This window comes from Polypterus senegalus, chromosome 1 (genome assembly GCF_016835505.1).
Source record: "Polypterus senegalus isolate Bchr_013 chromosome 1, ASM1683550v1, whole genome shotgun sequence".
Classification (NCBI taxonomy): Eukaryota; Metazoa; Chordata; class Cladistia; order Polypteriformes; family Polypteridae; genus Polypterus; species Polypterus senegalus.
The window spans coordinates 16,420,499-16,426,819 of record NC_053154.1 but is presented as its reverse complement, the minus strand read 5'-3'; positions in this window follow the sequence as shown (position 1 = coordinate 16,426,819).

Sequence of the window (6,321 nt, the reverse complement as noted above, 5' to 3'; positions counted from 1 at the left end):
GCCAGGTCCTGTTGGAAAATGAAATCTGCATCTCCATAAAGTTTGTCAGCAGCAGAAAGCATGAAGTGCTCTAAAACTTCCTGGTAGACGGCTGCATTGACCTTGGACCTCAGAAAACACAATGGACCAACACCAGCAGATGACATGGCACCCCAAACCATCACTGACTGTGGAAACTTTACACTGGACCTCAAGCAACGTGGATTCTGTGCCTCTCCTCTCTTCCTCCAGACTCTGGGACCTTGATTTCCAAAGGAAATGCAAAATTTACTTTCATCAGAGAACATAACTTTGGACCACTCAGCAGCAGTCCAGTCGAGACACTTCTGACGCTGTCTCTGTTCAAGAGTGGCTTGACACAAGGAATGTGACAGCTGAAACCCATGTCTTTCATACGCCTGTGTGTGGTGGTTCTTGAAGCACTGACTCCAGCTGCAGTCCACTCTTTGTGAATCTCCCCCACAGTTTTCAATGGGTTTTGTGTCACAATCCTCTCCAGGGTACAAGTGGTTATCTCTATTGCTTGTACACTTTTTCTACCACATCTTGTCCTTTCCTTCGCCTCTCTATTAATGTGCTTGGACACAGAGCTCTGTGAAGAGCCAGCCTCTTTAGCAATGACCTTTTGTGTCTTGCCCTACTTGTGCAAGGTGTCAATGGTCGTCTTTTGGACAACTGTCAAGTCAGCAGTCTTCTCCGTGATTGTGTAGCCTACAGAACTCGACTGAGAGACCATTTAAAGGCTTTTGAGTTAATTAGCTGATTAGAGTGTGGCACCAGGTGTCTTCAATATTGAACCTTTTCACAATATTCTAATTTTCCGAGATACTGAATTTGGAACATTCATTAGTTGTCAGTTATAATCATCAAAATTAAAAGAAATAAACATTTGAAATAAATCAGTCTGTGTGTAATGAATGAATCTAATATACAAGTTTCACTTTTTGAATGGAATTACTGAAATAAATGAACTTTGTCATGATATTCTAATTTTATGACCGCCACCTGTTCATGAGGAAAACTTATTTCAGTCAGCCAGAGATTTGAGACTGGAATGAAGGTTCACCTTTCAGCAGGACAATGAATGACCCTCAACATACTACTAAAGTGACACTGGAGTGGCTTAAACGGAAACATTGAAATGACTTGGAATGGCCGAGTGAGAATCAGTGACAGCACTTGAAGATGGCTGGACACCATTGAAACCCATTGAACTTGAAGGAGTCAAAGCTTTTTGGCCTTGAGGAAAGGCTGGAAATCTCAGCTAAGCTAATGGAGACATTCACCAGGAGACTTGCAGCTAGGACTGCAGCAAAAAAAAGGGGGCTCTGCAAAGTAATATTTTTGTGGTGCAATGCAACAAAACAGGACAAACACTGATGGGGATGAATACAATACAATTTACTTTTGCATAGCCCAAAATCACACAAGAAGTGCTGCAATGGGCTTTAACAGGCCCCTTTTTTCTTTCCCTACGTTCTGTTCCATGTGTTTTGTGGATGGTCCATCAAGAGTTGACGCAGACTGCCAATCACTGCCATTATCTGTGCTCCACCCTATATGTCTGGAGAGTCTCCCACAGTTCCTGGCGGTTCATTGTAATTATGCCTTGGAGTGGAGAGTTGACTTGACTTGTGTGGGTTTTTTTCCTATGCTTTGTGATTTCTGGTTATTTTGAACATGTCCTATTTTTATTACTTTGACTTTGTTCACCTTAGATTGCCTTTGCACTTCACGGAGCTTCAATGTTATTGAAAAACATTTTTGGTTCCAGAATAAATCTGTTACTATAAAGACAATGGAGCTTTGCCGCCTGCTCGCCAACCCCCAGGCCTGTGTTACACACTAGCCTCTTTGCGGCTCTGCCACTGTATGGGGATGCAGATGTACAATTTAAACAGATTGTTATTTTTCATATGCATAATAGAACTAACTATTTTAATTACAGCAAGTTATTAACCCTATTAAAAAATAGTAAAACGTAATAATTTGAAAGTTAATTGTTTCATGTTGCGGTAGACTTATTCGTTGCGTTATAGGATTTCATTCTGTATGGATTTGAAATGAAGACACAAATACTTTTTAAACTTCAAATTTTACTGTAAAACTTCAGTAAAAGCAATTTTTGGAATTCTCTTTTTGTCAATATCACAATGAATTTTGATTCGGTGTTTGGACTTACATCGTGACAATGTAACATAACTGCCTGTGATTGAATTTCGTTTCTTTCTCTCTATTAAATAAACCAACTTTTTCGAATGTTTGTCTCTGAGATTTGTTAATTGTCTTTGCAAAAGCTATTCTAAACAGGAAACTGTGAACGTTTTAATACAAATGTCATATCAAGATCTCCTTTGGTGTCTAATGATTAATAAAGTATCTCTATCTATCTATCTAATGTTATTCCCCGAAGATGTACTACGTTATCTTTCTTGGATACATCCTTCTTTCTATGGTAATTTGTGCGTTGGAAGACCGGATGGTGTAGAACTGCTTGGTACATTTTATATATATCTCTATCTATATCTATATATCTCTATCTATATCTATATCTATATATCTATATATATATATATATATATATATATCTCTATCTATCTATATCTATATCTATATACATATATATATATAAAAACACATACATGCACCTAATCCTGAAAACAGCGACTTGTACCGTGTCACACACATGCGCATGGAAGGCAGCTAAAGGGCTCGAAGGAAAGCAATTCCACACCTGACCAGGGGGTGGCGGGGTGCACGGATCCTCTCTCTTTTTCCACTGCAGACCCATTATGGGAAATTCCGTCTGTCCTCCATGACATCACTTCCGGTCCAGAAGACACCCCTCCCGGTCACGAGCCCAATGACATCACTTCTGGTTACCTCCCTTAATTCTGTTGCACTTCAAAAACCCACCATCTCAACCTCACCAGTCCGTTCTACTTTGGACTCACAGCAGGACACATCTGTGCTAAAAAAATTTCCATTTGCTGCCCCACATCTTTTTATGGCTCTCGTCTCATCTTTGACAACTGTTAACACTTCATATTTATAGATTTGAGCCAATTTTGTGCATGGGTAACTCCTACTTTTTTTACTTCCCTTTGATTCCCATAGTTTCATCGTGTGAGGCAGCAGGGATAAGCACTGCACCGCTGTGCCCCCCCATTCACAGTACTGACAAAGTGAAATCCAGAGCGAGATGTTATACGACTACATGTAGAACAAATACCACTTTCAAAAGTGCCACTCAGCAACTTATTTATAACTTAAATATTTAGCTTTGAGTCGTATGGATCAGTGAATTGCAACTTCTGCTTTACTGAGTATTCAACTATAGGGCTCGCTGCCACATCTTTGATATGTGAGGAATGTCCTTTAACTCAATTTTGATAAAACTCAAGGAGATGAAGAAACAAAGTGCTGAAAATATGACCAACATTGGCCTTTTTGATATGTGCTGTCCTTGGAGAGAGAGAGAGAGAGAGAGAGACACAGAGAAGAATATTCTTTAGGGCATTTGACTAGGATTAAACATAAAATAATAAATAAAATCACTACAGTTAATTTTCAATACAAAAATTAGTTTTTTTTAAAATAACCAAATCCAAGAGAGGAAAAAAAAAAAAAAAAAAGGGACTACAAAAGAACTTTGAGAATTGTGTCTCTGAAGGAACATGGAGGTGGTATTTGGGGGTCACCCCTAGGAATGTGAACGCTCGAGACACACATTCAGCCTCATGATGGTGTCTTTGACTTTCATTGGCACAGCTCTTGTCGACATGTTGACCAATGAGAACTACAGACTTAACAAAGGGTAGAAGCAAGCCGAGGTATCTTATGAAGAAATGAAACCCACCTGAGGAATCACAAACGTGATGCCAACTGGTCCAAATACCATAGTGTGCTGAAGTCGGGGGTCCATGTAGAAAAAGTGTTTTTTTTTTTTGTTGTTCTTTATTTCGCCTTATACAATTTCTTGTATTAGGAATTTGTTAGTTTTCGCATACCCTTTGGGGTCAGAGCGCAGGGTCAGCCATTTTACAGCACCCCCTGGAGTAATTACAGGTTAAGGGCCTTGTTCAAGGGCCCAGCTGAGTAGGATCTCTTTTGGCAGTGACGGGGATTCGAACCGGCAACCTTCAGGATACCAGCACAGATCCTTAGCCTCAGGGCCACTACTCTGCCCCTCATTTGTACACCATGTAAGCGAAATGTCTGCAAAGACCCTTAAATGAAAGTCTCCAATGTGCACTTTAATCACATTGTCCGATTTATTTGAGTTGTAATTTTAAAAACTGTGGAGCAGAGGGGTAAATCGAGGGAAAAATGGGTCTTTGTCCCAAACATTATGAAGGGTTAGGGATAGGGATAGTCAGTCATTCTCCAACCCGCTATATCTTAACACAGGGTCGTGAGGGTCTGCTGGAGTCAATCCCAGCCAGCACAGGGTGCAAGGTAGGAACAAATCCCGAAATCCCGGGCAGGGTGCCAGCCCACCACAGGGTTAGAGATAGGGCACCATATATATCAGGAGTGATTTTTCTCAAACGTCCATAGGCTTCTAACTTTCTACACTGATCCAACGGACTGGACCTTAAAAAAGAGATCGGATAAAGGCCAGACGTGACTGATCCACACTCGAGATGGTTTAAGAAGCTGCCATTGAGCACTAAATGGACATTTTAGCCTATCTGCTGTCTGATGAACATTATATTCTTATTTTCCCAGCTAACTTTTCTTTGGATGTTTAGATTTTACAAGTTTCTTCTTCTTTTTTTGGCTGCCCCCCCGTTCAGGGTAGCCACAGCAGATCATTGATTTTACAAGTTCATTCTTGAGCTGAAAGTTTTACTCTGGGATTACAATTACTGTTTGTGTTTTAGCCAGTAGCTTCCCAAAAAATAAAGTTCATTAGCTTCACATTCTTTCCTATCTTGTGTACGTACTTTGTTATTCTGTTATAGTTAAGAAGTGAAGCGTATTACCTTACACACTGATTCAGACAGTGAATTACAGATTTAAAACTAATGCAAATAAATAAGCATCAGATCATTACTCTGTAATGGCCTATTGTCCAAGTTCAGGAACTGTAATTGGTGTCAGGAAAGAAAAAGTGGGATCAGTTCGTGCCTACTGATAATAACCTGTCAAGCTCAAGATATTTAAGTCTGAATGAGGAATCTGATTGTTTTTTTTTCCTTTGAGTTTGAATGTCCACAGACCCACACAAACACGCACAACTCAGAACTGGTCACGCCAGGTCACTTGAGAAGGAAGCTTCATTTTGGCCGCTTTTGGACCCAGAACTGAACGTTAAGAATGCCAGCACACTGCAACCCAAGCAAACAGAAGATCAGGTTTTTCTCTAAAAACCAATCGTCAGGTAAACGAGACTAACTGATGACTTGCTGAGGATGCTGACGATTAGGACACTGAAGGAATGGCTGCTGAAAATGGAGCTTTGTGGTCAAATGTGAGAAATAATTTAAAAATCCATTTTTTCAAGCAGTAATAGCCATTTACAATACTAGTAATGTCTTGCCACTATTTTTAAATCTGTTTAAAAAGGTACCTTGATAAAAAAAGAAGGTACAAACTTCAATCAAAAAACACGAAACTTTCTGGGTGAGCCCAAACCTTGACTGGCAGTGTATCTTCTATGTAAATGTCTATGCGAGAGGTGGAGTCGAAGTTAAGGCCTCCACCTCCGAGGAAACCGGCAACTCGCTTAGCCGCTAATAACACAAGCGAGGCGAGCACGTTGGCAAAACGAAACCTCCGAAGACAGACAAATTCGCTTAGCCGCTAATAACACAAGCGAGGCGAGCACGTTGGCAAAACGAAACCTCCGAAGACAGACAAATTCGCTTAGCCGCTAATAACACAAGCGAGCGACACGTTGGCAAAACGAAACCTCGAAGACAGACAAATTAGCAGCCGCTAATAACACAAGCGAGGCGAGCACGTTGGCAAAACGAAACCTCCGAAGACAGACAAATTAGCTTAGCCGCTAATAACACAAGCGAGGCAAGCACGTTGGCAAAACGAAACCTCCGAAGAAAGACACATATCAAAGATTTGGCAGAAAGCCCTATAGTTGAATACTCAGTAAAGCAGAAGTTGCAATTCACTGATCCATACGACTCAAAGCTAAATATTCAAGTTATAAATAAGTAACTGAGTGGCAGTTTTGAAAGTGGTATTTATTGTACATATAGTCTCCGTTTTAATTTAGTTTAGTATAACATGTCACTCTGGAATTCTTTGTCCAGGGTAAGGGCTCCACCTCCGAGGAAACTGAAATCTCGCTTAGCCGCT